We start from the raw sequence: 26,484 nt of genomic DNA, 5'->3' as shown, positions 1-26,484 counted from the left end.
TAATACTCGCATGTGATAACTAGCCGCTTTTACGTTGTACTCGATTTATATTAAGGCCCTGTATGTGTGTTGGGAGACTGGCAGAATGTGAAGGTCCGTCACACATTGGTAAGCAACAAAGTATTTTTAACTCCCCTTCTGAACATCGAGTACAGTCACACACATAACTGCGTCAGTAGTTATGAATGTTGGTACTTGCAGAGCACGTCTTAGCTGAAATCGGTGTAACCTTCCAATACCATACCACTGGCACTGGCATTGGCTACTAAGTTTACAATGGATGTTTTGTTGGTAAGACTTGAGGTTCTCACGGTGGCTGGTATGAAGAGTTCTTCGGGGTTTTTTCGTCTTGTAGTCTGGTAGAAGTTTACCAACGTTTCAGACGTTCTTGCTGCCTCCAACATCAGGCCGGCAATACCCTGATGGTGGATCCTGGACCAGAGGTATCAGTTACCACATTCTTACCCTCTTCCTCCTTATTCTTTAGTTACTGTAGCCCACTGTTTCCTAGAATCCTTAAGCCGCAGTATAAAACCACCACAGAATGCTCACTTACGAGTTTCATGTGCAAGGCTGATAACCCACTAAATCGAAGAGATAATAACGATAATTAGAATAACAGGCGGTAACGAGGCTGGCCTATGAAGATTTGTTCCATAAGTTGGAGTAGAATTTGTGATCTTAACGTTCGATCTTTGGCTAATCGAACGTGCTTTAAAACCCTTTCCATGTTACGCCCGATGTACGAGCTCGTATCTTGTTCTGGTCTGGATTTATTTTGTAAAACCAACTTTTCCCGCCATATTTTAATGACGAATGGAAGCAACTTTTGGGTTTTTCAAGAATACATATTCTTTCTTTCCATTCGAAATGTCGGTAAAAATCATCGTCAAAGTTAAATCGCTCTGGCGATTTTAAAGCTCAGTATGTGGTTCTGTTAGTGCATCGACCGTCAAAGGTTACTGCAATACTAGGTATGTTGTTCTTTGTTCTCGCGTGTGTTACGTTCTTCATTAATTAACATAACATTGTATTGTTAATATGGTTCAGTACTGCTTGTGCAAAGAAAAAATTCCAAGTTCTTTACGGAACAAATTGATAAGAGAAAAAGTTTTCCGCCTCTGGGAAATCAGTGTTAAATTTTAATAACAATATGTTGGCTTACTGGAGTTCCCGTAATTGGTCCAAACTCCGCCCATTCTACTTTCTTCCTTCATCTCCATTCCACTCATTCGCTGCATTGGTTTCAATTACTGAGACATCCCTCTACCTCATACCTCAGAGACTATTACTCTGGCCAAACGCCAAATGTTTTCCGTTCGTATAATACACAAAAGGAACCCAGAATTAATCACGATCCGCCTTCATTTAAAGTACCAGACGGAAGTATGACGAGTGGAAGTTTATCACCTGTTTGCAGAGGCTAAATCTGAAAACTCATTAGGTAGCAGTGATCCCAATTACAGATTCTTCGAAAAGTATTAACCATTGGTGTGGGCCAGTGTAATCGGCCACGAAACGTTGCTACAGTTTAGGTATTAGATAAGAAAGGGGAAAAGGGAAAGGAACGGATAGGAGTGAGGGAGGAATAGAAGCGAAGTAGAAAGAGAATAAAAGAGGGGGAAATTTTCCCAAAAGGATCGCCTGATGACTTAATCGGCTCACACAATACGAGTATGATGAATTGTGTTTTGGTGAATTATTACTTCCACACTGAGTAACACAGCAGATACATTGAGTAGTAACACGAAACCAGCGTTAAAATTATATAAGCCTTCTTTGGCTTGGAACTAGCCTCTTGATAGCATATAGGCATATTAATAAGTTCAAAGAAGATTGCTGCATATTCTGTAACGATTTCCAGATCGTTTATTGCAAAACGCGTCCGAATATGTGCGAAAATTGAATACGTATTTGTATTTTGCTCTGGCATTTACTGTTACGGAAATCATAGTGAACTCAAAGAAAGTTTTACTTGAACCAACTTAGTATTTCTGAGTGAGGCGAGGAGTGCGCAAGAATTTTGAAAATCAGAAGCTGTTCAGTTTGATTCTATCCCAAACGAGGCCATATCTAAGAACCCGTTTTATTAAACCCATTTTAATATTATCCCATATAGGCGTGGGTAATCTAAATTGGCTCTTCCATCAGTTTTCAAACATGGTACTATACATCACACCTAAGAGATGGATGTTACATCCATATGATTTTTCTTTTGTTTGCAGTAACAGTATAAAATCACTGACAAGAACTGAAGATTATTTTTTCGTCGTACCATTACTTTAATTAAAGTCTTTTTCACTAGACTCCAGAAAGAAAATGTATGAGTTGACATATGACAATTTATACATTGGAAATGTCCGTAAATGTTTGTTTTATTAAGGAGTTTTTCGAAATTGTGTCGCTGGTCTAATGCGCAGTGTGTATAGATAGAAAATTAAGATAAGCTATTTGTTATTTTGTAGGATTTAGGTTTCCACGGCGATGTGTGTAGAGATTGCTGTATTTTGGGTTGTTGTGCCTTGTAGTACGGTAGAAGTTTGCCGACGTTTCAGAGGTCCTTGTTGCCTCCACAGATCATTCATTGTCCTGATGGTGGAAGCAGCAAGGACCTCTGAAGCTTTGGCAAAATTCTACCAGACTACACGGCGCAACAACCCAAAAGACAGCAATCTATTTACTATTTTCTTTGAATAAATGCTTGACTACCCCACCTTGTTGTGATGGTGGGGCTTGAGTACCTCAGTGATTTCAAGAGCTATGCTGGCGGTAGCAAAGCTACTGGTAGGGCCTCCCTAGCCAGATTGGTCGAGGGGGAGAGGTCAGACTAAGACAGGTACCCTGGTCCTCCAGATTGGGGGTTGGTCGCAAGGCTAACAACCTTGCACCGTATAAAGGAAGATGTTCGAAGCCTCAATCAAAGCCTCGAACAGACGGACCTAACAGAAGACCGAATGGAAGAGCAGAATTGAGGAGGCCATGGACCGAATACGGACCGGAGAGCCATAGAAGAAGAAGAAGAAGAAGAAGAAGAAGAAGAAGAAGAAGAAGAAGAAGAAGAAGAAAAAAAAAATGTTTGACGAAGTTTTATTTCAAAGTATTTTATATTAAATGTATAATACCAATTTATCTGAAGCCTTGTCTGTTGGAAATTAATATCTTCGTTGTATTTCTTACGACTCAGTCGCCTCTGTTCTCATTCTGAAGTGCGTCAGCTGATTGACAAATAGAATGATATAAGGGCATTATATGGTGTAATAACACTATGTAACATTATAACTCTCTGCCATATTTTGAGCCAGTGTAAACTAGCCCATGCCTTCACTTCTTTACGGATTAAGGTCCATATAAACATTATTTTTTATCAATGTCTTGGTGATGTTTCTCCGTCAGGTTTTTTGGATGAAAATGTATGAATTTCCTTAAACAATAATAATATTATATTATTATAATAGTGGTGGTTGTAATTTTAATATTAATAACTTAAGCAGGGACTCTAAAGGGAAGCAACGATAAAGGAGGTCGCTCAGATGTTTAAAATGAAACTTGGAACAGGCGTCTGTGTTACAAAAGCATGGTTTCTGTTTCTTTGGATTGTTCTTTGCTGTTAGATGTTCGTGAGGCGCGGATATCACGAAACGTGTCCCTCGTGACTGCAGCAGCGGGCCCCACGCTGTGTTATTAGCCGACCATTATATTGCAGCGGAGGTCACCGGTTAACCCTACCGGAGCGTGTCACAGTTTGATATTTCACCCCACAGTTATGAATCCCGTGGCTCGCCTCCCCACCTGGTGGTGGAAGAGACAACTAGTCAATTGAGACTGTAACAAAATGTCGACATAAAATCTGAAATATCATTGTTGATGATTATAATGATGATGGTAATGGTGGTGAGCGGATGTAGCGTGCTCCGAATTGGAGTACAATTTTTTCTGAGTTCTTTGCATTTTATATTTTCGTACGAGACCAAAGTGTTCAAAAGTACGTGTCAAACCCTGTTGACAACTGTATGCGTCTATCACCTGCTTTAACAAATTATATTTTTCGGTGTAAACGGCGACAATTTTCTCAAGCAGCATTAACCAGTTGATCTTTGTAATGGTGAAGTGTAGTGTTTTCTTTTCGGTACGGACTGAATTCTTAAATATTTATAAGACGAACTCAAGCTTTAAAGGGTTAAATGCAGTTCAAGGAACGTGTATTGACTTAACTTTGACGCTCTTTCTGAAGCAGAAAACTAGTTTCCAAAGGATTTTGAACTACACCTGGTGCAAAGGTAGTTAATGAATGTGTGGTACTTTACATCCACTTTCTTATACATGTTTGTGACCCTGACAAATTTATATCCACTTCTTATCTTTACCTTTCATATTCAGACGCATGATCGGAAATTTCCGAGATTAATTTTCTTCTTTTAAAAGTTCTGTGTCGGAATTTTTCGTGTGGTTAATAATTTGAAGATGGTTGGCATCATCACATCCCCTGATGATGGAGGTAGCGAGCACCTCTGAAACTTCGGCTGAGACTACACGGCATCGTATAAACCTAGACTAACATCCATTTCCATACTCATCGCCGTGAGAACCTGAAATCTCACGGTTCATAATTTGTTATTTCTCAGACTGTAGATTGGTTTCGCAGTGCGGCATCGGATAAGGAATAAATATGTTGGGGGGGGGGGTTGTTATGATTAAATCATGTTTGTTGGTCAGAACTGCAGTATTGTAGAGTCTGAAGACTGCAGCCAAATCTGAATGAGCTGTTCTATGTCCCTCATGAGCCGTGTCGTCTTGTTCCTTATGAGGGAACACAGACAAAGAAATTATCAAGACTTATTTAAATAAATAATTGTCCTGTAAGCACTGACGAAGGAAAAGAAAATCTGGTTAATTGTACGGATGTAAGTTGGGCACAGCCTGGAGGAATTCACAAAAGACGAATTCCTGGTGAGAATCTGAGCTATTTTATTTCTTTCTTCGATTTATTCCTTCCTGAATTTGTTTCGTTGTTTGTTACTGGCGTATTTTTACACGTTTAAGAAGGTTGCTGCAATTTATGTGGCTTCGTTTTAGACTAAGTATTCTGATCGAAAGTAGATATACATACCTCTATATTTGGAGGGAGGGCGTAATATGAAATCACAGTTTTTAACGGGAGTTGAGAGTTATCACACTCAGACACTCTCGAATATCCGATCCTTTCACATGCAAATTATCTGGAAGTCAGTTGTGAACGGAAAGCGTTGATAATGATATTAGAAAGGGAAGGGTAATCTGGAAGCGTGGTATACACTTTTACTTCAGTTTATGTGCCCCTATAATTCCATTTGTAGCTTTCGAAATACGTCTCATTCCAGTAAACCTTTAACTAAATGGAAGGTCGGGTAATATACCTTCTATTACCCACTGCATTTTAATTTTAATTATTGTTCTCTTATACTGCGATTTGCCTACCTACAGATTGAATCAGTTGGTCGCTTATCTAAACGCTGCCAACCGAACAGAATTAGATTGTGCGCATTTATTAAAGTTAATATTCCTTCGAAACTTTTATGTGGCTTTTACATAGTAAAGGACGTTTAATTTGAATGTTTTGTTTTATTGGTGAATTGCGGGTTTAGAGTTTTATATGTTTAAATTAAAACAGCTTCAAAAATCAGTCTGTTCTTAAACTTGTCGTGCTTTGACAGAAAAAAATGTATCAAACTCTACAGCGAAATGTTCAAGAATTAAGAACATGTCCGAAGGAAAAATTTAAAGGTTGAACGATAGATCCAAGAGGATTGCAAGCTAGGTTGTCTCTGTCTTTGAAATTCTGCGTGTGATATTATTAGACTTAATCAGTAACTCCTAATGTTTTCACTTCTCACTGATTTTAGAATGTAGCTCCCGCTGGTTTTATAAAATGTCAATTTCGCACTGCATGTAAATACAAAGAAATCTTCTTGGGTTATCACCCGCGTTGATACGAATTAACATTTTCTACACCCGTCTCTACCCCTCTGTCGTCATCGACTAAGTCCCTAGACCAACAACACGTTTGGGAGACTGTCGTTTATCAGACACGAAGTCCAACAGCAGACGTTTCGGTAGCTGTGCTCAATTAACAGTTGAAGAAGCCGACGTTTCTGAAAACCGTCAAAGAGCAGTACGACTTTGGTATTTTCCCGTCCGTTCTTTTTCACGCATCCGAAAGTTGTAAAAACTGTAAATTACTCACAATGCATGAAGTAAGAATGACATTATTTCCATTTCGTGTAGGATTTTGAATATTTGGGTGATAATATGCTTTCGGAAAGTATCATATGTTAGGGGTCCTATACACCCCATATTCTTTCACTCGATTTCTGAACTTACGTAAGACAGAAAAATTTTACTCTTCACCAAATATGTCATTAGTAGGGTGTTAAGGTCAAGGATACTATGATGGGAGGAGCATGTAGTACGCATGGGTAAGATGTGTAATACATATACAATTTTAGTGGGAAAATATGAAGAGAAGAGGCGACTTGGGAGACCAAGACATAGATGAGAGGATAATATTAAAATTTGTCTTACTCCTCAGGATTAGATCAGTGGCTGGATCTTCTGAACACGGTAATACACCTTCGTTTTCCATAAAAGTTGGAATAGTTTTTGGTTATCTTAATAAGTTGTCCTGTTAGTTCCTAAAGAAGGATTTGCGTCTTGAAGTTACATAGAAGTAGTAGTGTTCAGATAGCTAATATAATTTTTTTGTGTTACAGGTAAGAGTGTTCTAAATCCACTCCTAAGGCTGAGTTTCAGTGACTTGGGTCTTGTAATGTTGAAGCTGCTCAACTAGATCCGTGTTGTTATAGGTGAGTCTTAGGTATTCGAATTATTCTTAATGAGACACGATTCTTGAATTCTCTAAGGGTATTTTTTAACTCATAAATGTTTCATCCTTCATAATTAGAATACTCTGAACACACTGACTACCATCTACAAGACTACATGGTATCACAAAGCAGAAGAATATAATTCATATGTTTATCGCGGTGAAAACATAAAATATATACACGTAACTCATATTTACGTACGGAATTTGTTATGGAGTTTTTGTTTAACCGCGTTTTAATTAACCTACTAGTTTTGTGAGTATACGAATTTAATATGAAAACTTCAAGTTAGAATTTTTCCGCCCTGCATCCGTCTTCTGACGCGACAAGTCGTTTGTGTGGTGTATGCATTTTAACACAAAGCCGGATCTGCTGTGTAATTATTCACTTGTGATATCCGGTGTCCTTGATGTTTATTTGGTTGGTGGTATATAAAGGAAAGTAGGCGTCAGAATTTTTCCCAGAATTCCTGGCGTAAACTGTATAATTGCAATGGCCACCGTTGGTCTGTTGTTCTATGAGAGGGTCTTGTAACTTCATTACTCTATGCCGGTAATGAATATAATTAAGGATCTCTTTTATACACTGGATGATATGAGGGAACATCTTATAAAGATATCAACTTGTAGACCTAGAAGGAGTACGAAGTCTAATATCAATACCCAACTTAAGCAAGCGTGGAGGAATATTTAGCTGTTTTATTGGGCGATCTTGGCTGGCAGCTGTGCTGAAACTTCCGGTTACAGTAATGTACAATAGACATATTAATTATTCATAAATTGTTTTTTTCATTAGGTAAATAGTAACACTTTTTGTTTTTTTACATCGATATAAAGTATTGAAGTTCCCCCGGGTTAAAATGTTAAAATGTATGTTTCTTCCAGTGTGTCGTCCTTTGTGTAACGTACGTTGCTTTACTTGGCAATGATAGATCAACATTTTATCGGGGAAGACAAGTAGGAAATCAACAATGTCATAAGCGTATATAATGGCTTATTTGCATTTGACTTTGTCAAGGTTCCTGGACTATAGGTTACGTCAGAAGGGCAACGAACCATAAATTGTTCTACATTAATTTAAAAAATAACAGGCTGAGATGGTGGGTTTCTACATACCTGAAAAACTGTCATACGCCACTCTTAGTTTATAGCACTGGAATATGCAAGAACTGTGAAAAAGAAAAAGGAATGTTGTTGAAAAAGGTGTGAAAATATCACTAGGAGATGATACGAGATAGAAGGGTGGTCAAGGGAGGAAGAAAACCCAGAGCACATCTAGTTTGTGCAGTGCCGGTGGCGAAGAAAAACTTCGAGGTTAAAATGTTGATATTCAGCATCTAGGGTGTAAGTATGACGAGCAACCCACCACCCTCTGTCTGCTACGTCGTGCGTCCGCTGAGTAATGAATATTAAGTAGTAACTCCACACCCCTTATCCAAAAGGTTATAACAATGTTATTTTCTTGGTGTCATGACGAAAGATCTCTGTGTAAAATTATGTGTCTCCGTTTTGTCGACGTGTCTGTTTGTATCGAGTCGATATTTTCTTAAAATGCCTGCCCGCTGAGAAATTAAGAGACAGAATGAAACTTTAATCGTAGTGCAGTATACATTTTCTTCCATCCAGCTTCGCAACAAATTATTGTCCTTTCATAAGTTACGTAATGACGTAGCCTTTAAAGTAGGCCACGAACGTGTACTTCCATTTATATATTCATACGGTTTGGTTTAAATACATGAGCCAAATTCTCTAATAAATACAGACTACCGAGCTCACCTGCTTACTAAGAAAGTTTACTGTCAGTACTAAATCTTCATCCACATAGAGTATAGTAGCATTTAATAACACCAGGCAGGCCTATTTATATCACATATCTAATACACAATCACACACCAAATCTTATTTTTCTCAGCACAATTTTCTGATGTTATTGCAGAAAAATACTTCTTCCAACAACAAGGTCCTCCCAGAAGAAACAACTAATTTCAGTATTTAAGCAATGCATCCCTACGTTATAGTCAATGAATTTACGACCATGAAATGCTGGAATCGTCGTTAATTTTTGTGTGGACATTACATTCTGTAGGTCAAGAGTAGGTGTATTCAAATGCATACTGAACTCTTGTCTTGACCAGGTTCCTCACCAATGTCAATGAAGGTCTTTTCCCTTTAGCCTCTCTTAAATATAGTTCTTTATTTTGGTCCACTTAACCCGTAGACTTTCCCTTTCGTTTAGAGTTCGAAGTGTTTGCATCCAGACTCTTACACGTTTATATGTGCACGCCTTCGGCGCCTTAAGTCCCGTATTCAATATTCATAGTAGGCTTTTAAATTTGTCCCTGGAAACCCATTTACCAGAACCGTCTTTTAAATACACAAGGTAGTGATCGCAGACAGAAATTTACGTGGACTACTACCAAGAACTGTTCCGTTCCTGCTAACATAGTTTCTTCCTGTTCACTGTTTAACGTGTGGAACTTGCTTCGTTGTTCACCTCCTATATTGGTATTGCTCTTTCAGGAAAGGTCCTATTACATGAACAAACAGCTGCATCAATCGACATTACTCGTGTTTAACTGGGTTAAAACTTCAAAAAACATATTCTTTTATGAAATTAAATACTGCTTAAAACTCTAGGCTTGGATTGTAAACTTTAGTGAGCAGTGTTTCATGGACTACAATTGTTTGTATCATTTCAAAACTGTGTAAGTCAAATTAATGAGACGGAAATATTTATATCGAAACTAATAATATGTTTTGTTGCCGGATTTCTGAAGACTTTGTCTACAGTCTGGTAGTACTCTTAGGGTTAGTCCGGACTTCTCATACTTGTGCTCCGTCTGTTTTTTTTGTCAATGTGGACGGGAACAGTCACCCCTCAGCCCGAGAACATGTAATCCGGACGTACCTTTAAAAGAACACGACGACGACGACTGGATGTTTCCGCGCTCGGGTGGAAAGTTGAAGGGAGAGTGGGCTACTCAGTTGAGTCGCTTGAAATGAGCTAACTTCAGTCACTGGAGATTTGAGGTTCTCATGGCGGTGAAGATGATGTTGGTTTTCTGGGTTGTAAAGCCGTGTGGGAGTCTACCCTCCTTTTGACCCCGGAAAGTGCCAAGGCCTTTTCTGCCTCTCGCTGGACTTGGCCATTTTCTCCGACTTCCTGCATAGGGACTCCCTTTTGGCACAGACCATCTCCTGTTTCCTCGTCTGTTGTTGGATGCTTCTCCCTTTCCACAAAGCCTCGTCCTTCTTCTGTCTCTAAAAAGGTATTTACATTCCATTTGTAACACTTCAGCCCTGAAGATAGAAACGACATGTTTCTCCGAAACTTTGGTATATACCTACAAATCCACATGACGTTACAGCCCAGAAGACTCATCGACTTAATAATCACTGTAATTCTAAATACATTCTTCAACCGTTTCAAAATGTATTCGTATTTTTAATTGTAAAATTTGATATAATTATTTCCAAATCTTATTTTCGATTCTATCTCTTTGTCCTTACTGTAGCAGCTTCAGACACTCTTAATTATTGAACATTTATTGGCTTTGTTCCCCATATTTTTTATTCTTTCAAAGCACAGAAATTGTGACACTTCTACCTACGTGTGGCCCACGGACTGATTTTTTCAAGCCGTATTTTAGTTGTTAGCTCTAACACATTTGTTCCAGCTAGCAAATCGCCGATATCATTCAGCTAAAGAAAACCTGTGTTTCAAAGGCTGCAGCGGAATTACGGAGCATCTATATAAATCGTCAAAACATCGTCACTTGGAAGCAATGGCGAATCTGTAATAAACGTTTCGGCTCGAAGTGATCTTCCCGATACCTCGTTAACTTTAGTATTAGAGCCTTGAATCACCAGCATATTAAAACATATTTGCTCGGACACGCGCGAAGTCTTGCCGTATATTCACGTATGTTCTTTGTTCGTCTCGACCCTTGTTCCATGCTACCACAAGTTCAAGTTTCTCTTGCGAGTTATATTAAGCGACAGCCGCCACTTTAGATGCTTAACTACAACTTCGAGAGCGTGACCATAACCATGACCCCATGGCCTTCTTGCCTCTTAGTTTTGTACTAGCTTCACTATCTATTGCAAGAAAGGAAAGTGAATGCTTCGAGCCTTTAGCAACGCTGATAAATTGATTTGAGGTTCTCACAAAACGATGTGGAATAGTTTGAACAGATTCAGTGTACCGTCCAATATCGGCCTCTTTTGAACGTGGTAATGATTCTTCGGGCCCATAACATACTGGAGCTAATCAACTATAAACTTCTGAAGAAAGACTGAGACATGAAATTATTTATTCTGGTATGTAAAGTCGAGTTTATCTTCAATTTGTCCATTGATTATGTTCTCGGCAGGAACTGATATAATTCAGGTAAATTGATTTTATTGTTTTTATGGACTTGCGTCGTAGAAGATTTGCAGGGCTTTGTGGCGAACCGGCGGCAGAGAAGAGACATTTGCGTACAACTTTATCAGTAGACGCAATATATTATGTATTCTATAGCGATGCTTTGTGCGCATGTAGAAATTATACTCAAACCATTTAAAATAATATAAGGAATCAGAACCCAGTTAGTGGTGTTTCAGGCGTCTTTAATTATTTTCGTAAGAACTATACGTAACGGACCTTACGTCATTATGGGTCGCGTCATGGTTTCTTTCTCGAAGTCGTTTCAGCCACATTTCTTCCCTTCCCCCATTCCTCGTGAGAACGTAAATTTCTCCTTTCAGCTTGCCTTGCCCTTCCGCATCACATGAACATCAATTCGTGTTTCCCTTTTGAGAGTCGAAAATAGCAAATTCCGTTAGAACAAGTTTTTCGCTGAGTTTGCTGAAAATTAGAGTCTGTGTGTGTTTGTCCGTTCGTTTATTCGTGTGTGCCATCGAGTAAAAGGAAAAGGTTTTGTAAATAATATTTAGAAGTTGCTCTGCTGCAGTAAGTAGTCTGTAAAGCAAATAAACTACTACTTTATTCGATTAACTTCCCTGTCCCAGTTCCATTTATCTACTTTGGCACCTTACGAGGAAAAGACTTTATTCGTTGTTGCTGTGGGTGTAGCAGAAAATTAAAATTGCATTACGAAAACTTTAATGCCAGATAAATTTGGGTTGTGCTTTCTGCTATTACTTCAGAATCTGTTAAATTCCGTCGTTCTATGTGAAAACTTAAATGTTAAAGCAATAATTTACGACTGTGTAAGACTATTTTTGCTTGTAGTTTATATTAACTTATATTTGTTTTATGAAAACTGGATGCTGCGGAGAGAGGAGGTGTAATTAGAACGTGAGAAAAATGCACAACAAGGAGCTTTCATGATTTGTAATCTTCAAGCAATATTAATAGGGGGAAACGAATTAATGAGACGGGTAGTGGAAGAGGGGAGGATTCATATAGAATTTGGTCGGAAAATCCGAACAGAAGAGACTTTTTTAGGATACCTAAGCTTAAATAGAATATGAAATTGTGGGCTGCATTTAAAGATATAGCCCAGTGCTGGTTCCACAAAAGGACACCAATTTGTTCACCTCCTGAGCTACTATTAGCTTTTAAGAGAACCTGTCTTTTACTGAATTATTCTTATTTTGCTAGGTCTATTAAAGTGTACTCAAAATAGGAATATATTTATTAGTTTTCCATTGGGACTAACAATTTTTCGTTTATTTTTGGGTGTTTATGAGCATTATCCTAGAGGGACTGAGAAAGTCCACGAAAACCTCAGTATAGCCGGTCTCCAAATTCAGAATCGACACCCGGTCTCGAAAGCGGATAGCGTGAAATTTGACAGTTAAACCGTAAATGGTGTGATAATATTAACACGAATGCAGTGTGTGGATTCAGTCGTCTCAGGAGAGTGGGCTGTTGCGTACATGGTTGATGAGCTCTTACACTTCATTCAGGGGGCTGAATTTCTTTACTGTGGCTATCAGCGTCTGAATAAAGGCTTTGCTCTAGTGAGTTAGTTATATAGTTAAATATATCAAATGAATAGTTGAAATGGTTTACGATATATTTGGAAAAGGCGGTAAAGTTTTTTTTTCTAATTATTGTAGGTTTCTGCTTTAATGACACGTACATAGTTAGGTAATTGGTTTAGTGTCATTAATGGTTAATAATAACGTAACGCTGTATGCAGAGATTGATTATCGGTAGTAACCATAGAGATAGTTGCTAAAACAGTGGCCGTATTAATTGTATAATTACCTGAACAAAATAAAACAATAACCAGTGTTTCACACAGAACAACTTTAACCACAATGAAAACGTTAACGCTTTTTATCCCAACAGAGTTCCTACAATTTATTGATTACTTGTAATTAGGATGAAGATCAGTCATCACCAGGCCCATACACTGCCCCGCTGCGATAGAACAGTCCGCAACATGTTCAAATACAGTTGTGGCTAATTGTTGTCGGTTTGAAGGGGATGTATGTACGTTTTTAACGAAGGACACTTATGAGCTTTAGCAGCACCTCATGGGTACATACAGAGTCGTTTGTGGTACCACATTTTCTGGAGTTCAAAGAACATCCTCTTTATGATAGTTTCAAATTAAGTATAGTTTCTTCAGATCAGTTATAGGCTTCAACTTTTTTTTAAGAACTATGTCTATATAAACGTAAACGGTTATTGCTGGAATTTGTGTTGTCTTGTAGGTATAATATTTCAACTTTGGCATTAGGCTGTACTCATTGGGATCGTATCATGAACCAGGCGAATTTGGTCATCATCGCTTTTTAATTGTACTAACCTCGTAGTCAGTTCGTGAAATGTTTAAACACATGTCATTAATTCTCTGTAGCTTTAAATTACAATAATCTGCCACAATTCATAGCTTCCGCACGATATTCATGGTGTTAACACCCTTGGAAAATAATGAGATAAATCTTGCTCTAACCCCTCTTAGCATTTTGCTGTTATCGAAAAGAAAATTCACTTGTACGATAAGAAAAGAGGTTTCTGGCATAGTGTAAGCCCACCTCATAAACATTTTGTGATAGCGAGTAGAATTTATTATACAAGTTTCGGCAATGTGTCTCCTAGAATTTCCAGGGAGCTGGAGGCAAACAAAAGCCCGCCACCGAGTGCTGTACAACCAGAAGATGCATTAAATCTCCTTAAGAAAGCTCCTTCAAAAAAGAGCCACTTAACATCTCTGAATATATCGATCTTATTTTAGCAATAAAAAGCAGCCTAAATAAGCCCCAGGCTCGTGGTCTTTCTTCATCGTTTCCTGAGCAGCAGAAATTTTGTTCGCCTTCAAAGTGGGGTTTAATTGCACAGTATTAAGAGTGGAATTTTCAAAACGTGGCCATTTAGGCACGCCTTTTTTAAATTGTTGATCAGTTATGAGAAATTTTTATTCTTCCAAAACGGAGTGTACATAATGCTCTGAATCCAATCTGGACGGAATGCCTATTGCTTATTGAACAATTTTCTGCATTTGTTTCTAAACAACGGAAGGGGGCGTGTTTGGACGAATTCTGTGAAAATTATAGGTTTATAATAACATTTTCTCTTACGATTTTCATTAGTGAATGCCATGTGATTATTTGTTTAATATTGATATTTTAATTCTCCATTAATGAAAGGTGGCGAAGAATTGACTTACATAAAATATCTACTATCAAAGATTAGTTTTAATATTATCTCCTACCTCAACATTTAAACCATCAAGGCGGTCTGTTTAATATTTTCAGCTAAAGTTTTCGAGACCTCTTGTGTCTCTGTTTATGCTACACCCTCAGACTAAGTTTTCTTTCTCTAATGAAGAAACTTTAAGAACAGAGCAAGCATTGAATTCCTCCCTTCTGTAATATTGTCCCTTCCTCGTCTAATTTTTTTGGTTTAAATACATCGTGTCATTGTCGTGATTTTCGTGATTTTCATTCACTAGTTCCGGTGGCCGGTTTCCGGTCGTGTGGAAATTGCCTTTCAGCAGGGGATGTTCTTTAATCTCTACGAGAGTCACAGTCATTTCTGCTCCCCCAAAGTCGGAGGTTCAGTGGTAATTATGTGGAATAAATACAGGAACATACGCACATAATGCCCTTTATTCCAACTCTCGACAGTAGTGAGCTGATACGCCTACACAGTCTCAGTGAAAATTGGCAGGGTAAGAGATGAGAGATTGCAAATGCCACTACATCTTGTGCGTGGAATATTATTTCATGGTTTGAAAACTGGGAACTTCGCCATGGTGCGAATCTTTGTTTGTGGTTCTATTCCAACTCCCTGTTACGGAAGGACCTAAAACACTTAACAGAAATTCTAATTTTGGTATTAATTTAATTCATATCTGTAATACGAATACACAACCACATATACAAATCTTTATTCTTAGGATGATCATATGGAGGAAGATGAGATCGGCAAGGCTAATAGGGTGTGATAAATGTGTAAAAACGTTCGGTTGAAAAGCATAGGATAATATTAAAATTGATGGGAAATGAGTTGGAAGTGTGAGTTGCATTCATCTGGTTCAAGATAGAGCCGGTTGGCGGAGTTTTGTGAAAACGGTAATAATACTTTGTATTCTGTAGAAGTCGTGGAATTTCTTGACTAACTTTGTGTTCTGTTACTAGCTTTCCCAGAAGGACTCTGTTTCATGTCGTTAGTTCCTTAGATCAGTGTTGCGCAACCTCGCTACACTCGTGGCGCAATAAATATTGTGGAATTGTCATGGCAGCGCACCAACCCTATTTAGTATATATTTTGTGTGTGTGTGGGGGGTAGATGGTTTGTGGCATTGATTGGCCGCGACAACTTCTTACAAATCGACCCCAACCGAAAAATGTTCTATTTGATGTTCATAATTGTTCATCTTTATTATACCTTAAATGTATTCATTATTTGAACTAAATTATTTTTTTACATATAGTTTAATCATTGCAACTTAAAGATACCTATTCATATTTTTATATTTCACAGTATCTAAATCACTTATCCACTGGACCCTTTCCTGACGAAATTTAATCCAACCCACATTCTCACACACTATTTATTTCAGATCATTTTGAATTTAATTTCCTCATCTATGCTTACACTGATTTTTCCGAGCGCTAACTTCGCTTCAATTTTTTCGGTTAAAATTATTTTCTGTCATTATGCAACACAAACTGTTATATCGATATTAACTACGGCAAAAAATTAAAATTTCATATCTGTATTACACATTGCATTCCATGAGAACCCATTATATTGCCGTCTATTTCTTGCCTTGTTTTAGGACGAAATGGAAGTAATTATTTGGATAGTAATTTGTGAGTTCCATTTTCCAAAATTACTTTCGTTTGTGCCGCAATTTACTACTTCATTTATCAATTGAGTTCAGTTCAGTTCAGTTCGCTGCGGAATGGCGTCACCATTTAAATTTAGGTTAAAATAGACTATACTGAGAGCTCATGGAAAAGTAATTTAACTGCCAACATAATAACACCATAAGTCAGAATGCTTTCACCGTGTCTTACTTGGAGTATAATGAGATTCCTTGAGGAGAAAGATCTTATCCCCTTCACTGTATTTTTCATCACATAGAAATGCGACATTTTATATAACTTATATATATAACCTCTTCAGACAGAGGCATAATTACAGTTCTTTCTTGGTTCAGGTTTAATAAAAGAGTCGGAAAGGAATTTGTATAAACCTTTCGGGAATTGCAGAAACCTAGACAACACATAAAAGAGTAAAGATCTCATATATTCTCCTACTCTGCTCTGTTTTCTACTAATTATTCAGTATTTCTGTAGGGTTCTTAACAAAATTCCATGATCATTTTTTAAATTTAAATATCTTCCACGAATTCAGTATCCAAATTTCTTCTTGGTAAGACACTACTAAACTCAGAGAGAGCCTGAACAGGTGAAATCACTCATAAAACTACATTTTAGTGGCCGAAGGACACCTTATGGGCTGGCCATGTTTGTCTGTCGGCATGATTAGTCTGTAGTTTGGACAGCAGTGAGTTTTAAGAACTCCCATTGTTAGTACCATTTGTTCCGCAACAAATGGACTTCGGATAATAATATGGCAAAAACAGTCTAAAATAATGATTGCAAGACATTGTTCAGCAACAGTGATTTGGGTCAAATTACTACAAGAACGACCTAAGACGCAACCATGCCATGAATAATATTGGTGTAAGAATGGTCGAAGGCACAGTGGACACGAATCACAATTTCAGCAACGACCTGTGTGATGTGGCGTAAAGAACGCTTTTTTAATATTAGTATGCTCCAAAGACTAACATTTTCCAGCCTTGTTTCATCAGCTCCCTATCGCTGACTGCTTGTTCCTTCTGTTAACAGCGAATATCCTATCTCAGGCATTAGGTAGCGTCGATGAAATGACATAATAAGTAATTCTGAACTGCGGGTGTTCGGGGAGGGAATTGGGAGCAGCCTCTTGTAATTGTTGTTCTTTCTCTTACGAGGAATACCACCAGAATCTGAGTCAGAGTAGTCTATTTCTGGTCCGAGATTTGAAGTAGATCCACATATCATTTATTTATCATTATAAGGATATTAAAAAAGTATTAAGGTCCTACAACATAACACAAAATTTCGGTCTGTGTAAACTGTCGAGCACATCCTTTGTGAGGCGCCGTGCATTTAACTGGAAACACTGGAATCTCTCACAGGCAGACATAATAAAGCTACAACGTGCTAGTACTATTGGACGAACACGCAGCGGAAATTCTGGGAGAAAACTTCCCGCTAAAAGCCGGAGTTAACAGCTACAAATACAGGAACTAGGTGAAGAAAATGAGAGAACAGGGCTTTAAGATGAAGAAACGGGTGAATTAATTAGCCGCCACATACTTCACCCCTAACAAGTACAGAATGTGCTATTAGAAAGCGATTCAACAAGTCACGTGCTAAGGTATAAAAATAAAATTAGAAGCAGGGCCAATATCTGTGTAATAAACTACAGGGTTTCCTCGTTTTAGCCCAGTCAGGGTCATCCTTGTTGCTAGGCCGATGCTCATGTCAGATGCGCAAACGTTGTGCAGGCGCGAACACGGGTGTGTTCACGAGCCGAACTTTTGCTTTCATTCTCGAAAATGACTTTGAATCCAAATCGTTTGTGACGAATTTCGTGATTTTCATCCTGACGGAAGAACCGAATTAAGAGAGCAATCCATCGACTGGTAAAATCTCGGGACACAGGAAGTGTTTGTGATAAATGCTCATAAAGCGACAGGAACAGCTGAAATTACGACCGCGCCGATTTAAATCAGTGCATCAGCTGCAAAATTCGTCCAACGCGGGGGATACGTTTTCTTATCTGTTGCCAAAATTTATAACTTTTTCTTGCTTCGTTGTCACTTTTACATTTAAGTTTTGATTTTGCATTGCTGTCCAAGGGCAATGTCATAAATACAAAAACACGGAACATACTTCGATGCAAGTTACCAATATTGTAACAGCATAATCGACCCTGAGACCACAGGTTAAATGCTGTTTGTGAGTGAAAGACGCGGAAAGAATTTGAGCTGAATATTTACTCGCATTTATATGCTGAATAAAAAGAAAACAAGTATGTTGTACAGATCCATGCGCAAAAGCTGAACCTTTAGCTCTTTAAGGAGTAGTGGCATTTTTCGTGTGCTGTTACAGCATGTTTGTAATATATGCGTTCGACAGTTAATTATTCGCTTTATTTTTATCAGATTAAAGTACTTATTCTTCGACAAACACGTGTTGGGGAGGATTTAGTGTTCTGTCATTGGTTCTTTGATATTCCGCGTGAAGGGTTTTTATGTGTAGTTGTTATAGTTATGTTTTAAATGGAACATTCTGTATCTTACACCTTCAGCGGCTCTTGAATGTTTGTTCTGGCAGCTGTGGAAGATTCTAATAGCATCCCAGAGAGATGCCAGTTGACTTCTCCTCTGCTGAAGACAAGGATGTATTCCAAGAGAATGAAACTTCAACTTATATCTCATGAGATCTTTGCAGTTAGCAGGCTACGGTTTAGCACAGTGGAAATGGACAGAATTTAATTTTAAGGTACTGTCTTCTACTGGATTGAACTTAAAATGTAAATAAATGTATTTCTATTTAATAATTATTTCACCAGAGTTTGGACATACTGATTAAACACTAATAAGCTTTAGAATATGAAGAAAATGTAGGAATACTTTTAATATAAGTAGGCCTACAAACAATTTTACTGAATTATAAAAGGAAATGTCAAGAGTGGGATTAACATAGAATAAATTCTGTTAATAACTTAATGACGCGACATGTTTTAAAATTCTTCAGTCTATATAGCGAAACTAAAGAAAATATAAATTAAACATTTTATATTTTAATGATCCATTTCTATTTTTTGGGAGGCCTACTTGAAAAGTTCCTGCTAAGTTAAATTTGTCACGCCATAACTTTCTACTGCCTCGATGTTTGTGGTTATCATATTAGTCTAAAACTGAGTAAAGTTGCACACATTTTGTGGCCATACTGATGATGTTTCTGTGCAAAGTATCATATGCCTTGCTTCGCTAGTTTATTAAATATCGGTATCAAACTGAAAGATATACTGTGTGCTACTGTAATGTTGTCTTACGTTCTTATAAACATACTTTAACCAAATCTACTCACGTCTCTGAGGTCTGTCATTAAATTAATTGAATTGAATTGAATTTCCATACCGATAGATTTCCTTTAATTTTAGACGATTATAAGGCCGCGGTGTTTGTAGTATGTTATTCGCGGTGGCAAATTAAAAAAACATAAATGTTGGTACGTACCAATGTTTTTATAAAATGTATCGACAGCCAGTCTCTAGATTAAAAATTATTAGACTCGGGAAAGTAAACATTTTCTTTTTTAAAATAATAAAGTAGGATAATAACTGAAAAACTGTGCCAATATCAAGAGAAGTTGAAAATTGAAAAATGAGAGATGTATAAGAAATTTCCTGTTCTGTTGTTACCATCTTCAAATTGACGTTTTTTTTTCTTTTCTTTATTTTCAACTTTTTCAGCTTTATGTATTTCCAGCTTCGAATAACCTAACATTCGCTAGCAACGAATTTGACAGGACACGAAATGAAATGTCGCTGGCTAATTTTAAGGTACTGCCTTTTTCTTAAGGGATACGGGGGAAAAACGAATAATGCCATGCCAGAATAGTCCATCTAGCGACCGAGATAACATCGCAAGACCCACACATTACTAAAATAACTTTATCTAATGAGATTTACAGTGGTTTCTGACTGTAAACAAAAAGACAAGTTCTCTAGCGTCGTATATGCGTTTTTATCCAAACAATATTCGACATTCAATTAAAATTGTCATAACGATGACACACCACTATTACAAATCTTAAAACTGATGATGACCTCTTGAGGTCGAAACGCGTATAGCAATAGTGTCTTTTTATAGTGTTAATAGTTGCTGGTTTGCTTACTCTATATACTATTACAAATGTTTATAATCTTTGGAGTTTAGTGTTATAGGAACAATATATTATATTTCTAAGGTTGTAACCGCCATAGTTGCATTAATTTTACTCTTTGTAACGAGATGAATTATTTTAATATCACAATTAGTGGAATTGCATAGTTTGTATTGGTTTTTTTATCGGACCCTTTTATTCTTGCCCGAAACACAACAGTAACGGACGTCACACAGGCATGCATATCACACATTCCAATTCCATGTCCATCTCTGCAGTGTATACATTTCTAAATAACAGTCTCCCCACTTTTTTTACCCTCGCCCCCAAATATTTGCATGCAGCGGTTTGTTCCAACACCGCGTATCAACAAAACACCCAATAACAAGCAGACGTGACTCGAACTCAAGTTTACATGTTTAACAAGCTTTTCAAATTCCCTTCTTTGGTGTTTCCAGAAAACAAGGTGTGACCAAAATTCTACTCGATTTCGAATGAACACAGTTAAGGGGAGGTAGAATCTGTTGCGTGCAGTAATAATGATTGAAATGAAATATTAACACTTTACTTCTAAATTTTCTATCAGTGTTAGGGTGGCTCACACCTCAGAAGTTCTCACGGCCCTCGTGTTACTGTTTGCAGGGATACGATTAGTGTGGTATTCTGTAGAGTTAAGTGTGTTCCTTACCATTTGGTAGAATGTATATTAATTAATTTTTTTGTAGACTGCTTCTGTCTTAAAAACATGAACTAATGGCTAACATGTTTTGAAATGTTGCATTTGGCGACTGACATGACATTCGTCGCGCAGATCTGAGTGCCGCGGTCTCGCCCATGGTGTAATACGTGCTTATATGCAGCCGTGTTTCTCGCTCGGGAGCTGGATAGAAACTGTTGCATCTGAATTAGGGGATATTGCGGTTCCCTGTTCAGGTCGTTTCGTTTGTGGTCCAACTCCTGCAGCCCAGGAGCGTACCTACTGGTACGTAGCACTTTCTTACAACACGCTTACAGTGCGCGTAATGTTCGCTCGACACAGCAGGAGATTCCAACTTTACAATGGCAGTATAGTCGAATTTGTAAGTGCAGGGGTGGACAGGATTTATTGTAATCCATCCAGGATGGTGTGCTAAAATGGAAATAATAGCCGTATTTGAACTGACATATAGTGATTATAGCCCTAGATTCGTATTTATGAGTTTCCTGGTTCTAATTTCGGTCGAAAAATCTGCCTTGGCTTTCTTCAGTCTCCCCAGACCTGAATAGTATCTTAAAACAAACCATGGCTGGTCCTTAACGGCTCACTATTAATTACGTTAAAAAAAATTGATGAAGTTTAATAAAACGAAGTTTTAGCTGGTAAACGCGTTTCGATTTCAAGAGGTCAACTCTTGAGGTCGAAACGCGTTTGGCACCAAGTGTCTTTTCAAAGTTTAAAGAGTTTTGTTTGTATGTATGATTTTATATATGATTGTGTGATATTTAACTTCATCTATACGTCAGTTGTGCCTTTAGTCTCAACACAGTAATGCTCAGGACGCTTTTGGCCTAACTAATGCATTTGTAGGTTGAAAGCTAGGAAATGGAATTTTCTATAAATTGATTGCAATTTAAAGGAATGGGTATCCAAAACATCCATCAAAATCAAAGTTTTTGTGCGAATAATTCTGAATTCATTCTTGTTACGTCGACTGTAAGGAACTTCAAAGTTTTAAAACTCTCTCTCTGCATCATAACCACAGGACAAGCTAGCCCGACTTCATCGTTATCCTCCAAGTTGAGCGTGTCTGTGTTTTTTATATTTGTGCTTACGTGTAAATCGGATCACTTGCTGTTAATTGAACTCATTCTTACAATTTGTAGTCTAAAATGCAGCCGTCAACAACTCTGAGAACACAGCATAATAAGAATAATTTTAATGAAGCGAAAGAAAGATGAACACAGAATTTTATAAAGAAACCTTGAAGGCAAGAGACCACTGGGATTATGCCGTATTTCCTCGACTTTAAGATGCAGTTTTTCACATTTTAAAATTTATGAAGTCAGGGTATTTTACATTTGATGGTATCTAAGATTCGATACGGATCCTTTTTCTGCAAAAATATTATTAAATCAGAATTGAGGAAATACGATAAGATTGAGATATATGTCTTCGTGATGCAGGTATGAAGTGGTGGACTGGATCCACCTGGCACTCCATTCATTGGCGGAATTTTAGAATTACTGCTTTTATAAAAGGTGAAGAATTTCTTGGATATCTGAGCAGCGCCGAAGAAGGCATTTTAATACTCAATTATCCTCGTAGTTTAAAAGTCAGTCATTTAGCTGGTCTGTTAGTTGATCAATAAATTAGTTGTTTAGTAATGTATTTGTATGTCGAGTCAGTTTGATGGTTAATGAGTGAGTTGGCCCATTAGACAGTCAATTTGTTAATTGTTAACTCTTAAAAGTAAACAGTGGGAGTGTATAGGTTCTAATTAACTAGTAACGTTTTTCGAGTATATTTGTGAACGAAATACTGATATTTTACGGAATGATGGGTCATTCTAAGGGTAAATTATGCTATACCATTACTATATTACTCTTAACCTCACACCCATTTTCCTGCTTTCATGGTAACCACAGGTCCCATTCTCAACCTAGTTCACATGTTCATAGGCCTGATTGAACGCAAAATTGTACTGGCGATGGGTTTTCTGTGGACCGCTCTAGGCGTACAGCGGGACAGTATGTAATCAGGCAATAATGCAGTGTTGGAAGCTTGCAGGGTGTTTCATGTGTAAGTATTCGTAACGTCGTCCTCATATTCCATTTTTTTAAGGTCCAACATTCTTCATAATCATTGTTGATTTGTGTCTTAATCACAGCATCTTTACTGAAAAGAAAGCTTTTATTTCATCATGCTCATTTGTCACTGTATTCGTGCATCCTTTAATACTTTTCAATCCAATGTTTGTTTTGTATTAATCTCTGTGTGTTATGTGTTCACACTTGATATTTTCTGTGTTGTTGTGAAAGATGATAACATAGCTCATTCTAGGATAATCGCCCCATTTTCAGTAATGGAAACGTATGAAATATATAAATGAAAATAATATATGGAAACGTTCGGAGACGTTCGTAAAGGCAGTTCTGTTGAAAATGCAGGCCTGCACGGGGTAGTTCGACAGCATAAAATACATTTTACTCCTTGAAGAAGTCACAGTAATTACTGAAGAATTGCAACTATGATACGAAATTTTGTTTGGTGAGGATTATAAGCATGTCTACAAATTGCGCTTCAAAATGTTTTTTGTTGAAAAATAACCAATATTACTCTCGCGAAGTTAGTGGTGTTGAACCGCCTGGCTCTAATATTGTTTATTAAGTGTTCGCTTGGTTTATTTAAGAGTTTGTTTGATAATATTTGGTTTGTTGGCGATTTGTTTATTTGGCTGTTTAGTGAATCAATTACTTAGTTTTTTGGTACGTTGTTTAATTAGTTTCGTAACTTCTTCGTTTGTTTGTAATGTGTGTAGCTGCTGGTAATTAGTTAGTTAATTAGTTATGCCTGTTTAGTTATTCCGCATGTTGGTTTGTAATTCGCAGGTGAACCTATTGGGCAGTCCCAGTACTGGAACATTTTATTCTGATGAATCGCATGATTAGTGTCGATGTACTAAGTGGGGTTCGAACCGGCGACCACACTAGTCGTTACAGATCCATTTATGTCGTTCAGCATAAGAGCATTCTAACAGCACTCTAACCAGTGGTATCTGCGAGCGTCGTGGTAGAGCGTGTGGTTATCCACTGACAATCGATCTTTCAATTTACGAGGAAGGATGTGGGTCATTGTTGCACTACCAATATGCAGAATTGCTCACCTGTTATTTGTGCATGATTGAGCGCAGTGCAGTAGGCCGTTTATCACTGCACAGCGCTGAATTCGGCCAGGATAATTATGGCATAACATTTGAATAATGTTCTGCCCATTGTTCTGTCTCAACAGACACTAACTATCTCATTAGCGTGACATCAGATCTTAATATAGCTTAGCTATGTGCTGATTCTTAATAATACGGAGCGCGGAGATACAGTTTGTCCACTCTGGTTGTTTTTCATGCGTCATTTCATTCATTTTATAAATCTGACGTCATATTCCGTGATCGCCTAGGCGAAACTCTGCTATCGCTGATTCGAATCCCGCTGTAGGTATGGTCATTATTCTTTGTTTTCATGTGATACCGTGATCAGCGGTTCCAGAAGTACGTTTCCCTGTCCGCCACGGTTGAATTTTCAAAGACGACGATGGGATGTGTTTAGAATTGGTTAAAGTACTTATTAATTTTTCACGTCTAAAGTGTAAATAAAAATAAGGAATTTAACTTGTGTACTTTTCTTTCCTTATCTTGACTTTAACTTTGGCTTTTAGTTTTATGTCTATTGTAAAAATATTCACAAGAATTGGCAGGCTTTTGTAAATGTTAATGAATCTTCGATTTCTATAAGACGCAAGGAATACACTTGTCCCAAATCGGCACGAAACTGAAAGTCCTGTATGGCGGTTATAATATTTCTTCTCAATATCGTGTGATCACCGGAGTCGATGGAATTCATGCATTATGGATGACCCAAACAGAACAATGGATTTCTATTTACGTTTGGTTATTGGGCAAAGACGTTTTGTCAAAGACCGCAACTTGTTACATAAATCACAATAACAAAAGAGAACGGAAATGTAAAGCTTACCAGTGCTTGATGATCTCTGTAGGTTGGGTTGAAGGCTAATTGAGCCCCACAATGGCTGAGTGAAATATTCTTGCACTTCATGGGAATCAAACTTCTTTAATCCAGCTTAAAATAAAGTCTGTTTACTGACAGTTGTCTAGGTCCAAACAGAATATAACTCCACAACGCAACAAATCTGATTCTCTGTGTAATGAGTGACTGTCGATTGGTGATCATTTGTTGTTAAGGGATTTTTGGCCTTATCGGATATTTATAAATATGCGTGTTATAGCCGTTGCCATGGTAATGCTGTTAACGGATTTCAGGCTTTACGGAGTAATATTTATGACTACGCGTGTTTACTACTTAGGTTTTCACATCATTCTTGACGGATAAATTACTAGTATTACGTAATTGAGTTTTAAAAATGCATGTGCCCAGTAGCTAGCAGTGGTATTTGATGGAGAGCTTTTACGTGTTATCAATGATGTCGCTTCATTTATTTACATAAACCCTGACTGGCGACCATTTACCGGAACACTGTAATTCTGTATACCTCCCAAACGGATGTTTGTTCTTCCATCCCTATTTCCGTTTGGACAGACATACTATAAAACATGCCCAGAAGAAGGTAAAACTAGCACTAAATTCAGAGGAGTGGAATTAGTATGCTAGTTAGTATGTCAGCTGTTGTGACCACCATATTTTCCCAGTTAGAATTTTTGTATGTGGCGACGAAACCTATAATGCTTGTTTTATAGGCCTACGTCTCATCCTAAAATTTGTTTTTAGTCTACTATTTATCTAAGATTAAAACGGCTTGGCATTATCATGACCGAGTTTGTGTGTCTGCCTCCCTCCCCAAAAATTTAAAGGGATCGGCCGAAACTCTGTAAGAAGACCGATCCGATTTGATAATCATTACACGACTGACTTCCATTCAGAAGATGTCTCATTTCTCCCGATAATCGCTTTCTATGCCTTCTTTAGCAGTTATACAGCGGTGTTAGTAACTTTTAACAGTTGGAATTTCAGTTCTCATCAGGGCCTAATGATGGATGATTCATATTAAGGAGGTCCCGGGCTCAGATCTCGGTCCGGACTGGGTTTTTTAGTGACTGTCCTCAGTCCCTCCAGGCAATTGCCGGAATAGTACCTTAAATTAGCTTACGATCGCTTCCTTTCGCACCCTTCCCAAGTCATTATTCACTGTCCTCTCATACGACACTCTAGTCTGAGCTACTGAAAAAGCGTCTTTAAAATAAACTATAAATAAATATGTCGGTCAGTGGGCTGTTGCAAGACCAGACACCGCAACATTCCAGAAGACATCTTAGAGCGTTAAAGTTGACTTTTTTTAAAACAATGTTTATTCTCGGTGTCATATAAATATTGTACGAGATGAAGTGCGTTTAATTAAAAGAAGCATAGACGTGTTAAAATAACATCTTAATACAAATGTATGTGAAAGTCATACCTTTAAAAGCTGATCCATTACT

General features: G+C 37.7%; 1 protein-coding gene and 1 long non-coding RNA gene across 7 annotated transcripts in view; one reads left to right on the top strand and one right to left on the bottom strand.

Moving 5' to 3' along the window:
* The window catches only part of LOC110839727 (kin of IRRE-like protein 2), a 577,271-nt gene that overhangs the window by 170,750 nt on the left and 380,037 nt on the right, over positions 1 to 26,484 (top strand). The window contains exon 4 of one of the 6 annotated variants that reach the window (XM_087353933.1): positions 6,747 to 6,839. The exons of 4 other annotated variants lie outside the window; for them this stretch is intronic. The gene's annotated coding sequence lies outside the window, so the exon portion shown is untranslated. Of the gene's footprint in view, positions 1 to 6,746; positions 6,840 to 18,772; positions 18,890 to 26,484 lie in introns of those variants that run through there. One more of the 6 variants, XM_087353934.1, reaches the window with a different exon arrangement.
* LOC110839732 (uncharacterized) lies at positions 7,810 to 25,215 on the bottom strand. Its single transcript, XR_002546606.2, has 3 exons — positions 25,007 to 25,215; positions 9,768 to 10,120; positions 7,810 to 8,028 (listed from the first exon to the last, which is right to left on the bottom strand). It is a non-coding gene; the product is annotated as an uncharacterized LOC110839732 (long non-coding RNA).

The sequence above is a fragment of the Zootermopsis nevadensis genome, unplaced genomic scaffold (genome assembly GCF_977971745.1).
Source record: "Zootermopsis nevadensis isolate Lab colony 2312 unplaced genomic scaffold, Znev_1.0 Znev_ptg000022l, whole genome shotgun sequence".
In the NCBI taxonomy this organism is placed as follows: Eukaryota; Metazoa; Arthropoda; class Insecta; order Blattodea; family Termopsidae; genus Zootermopsis; species Zootermopsis nevadensis.
Note: the sequence above shows the minus strand (reverse complement) of the source record. Positions and strands in the feature narration are given on the sequence as shown.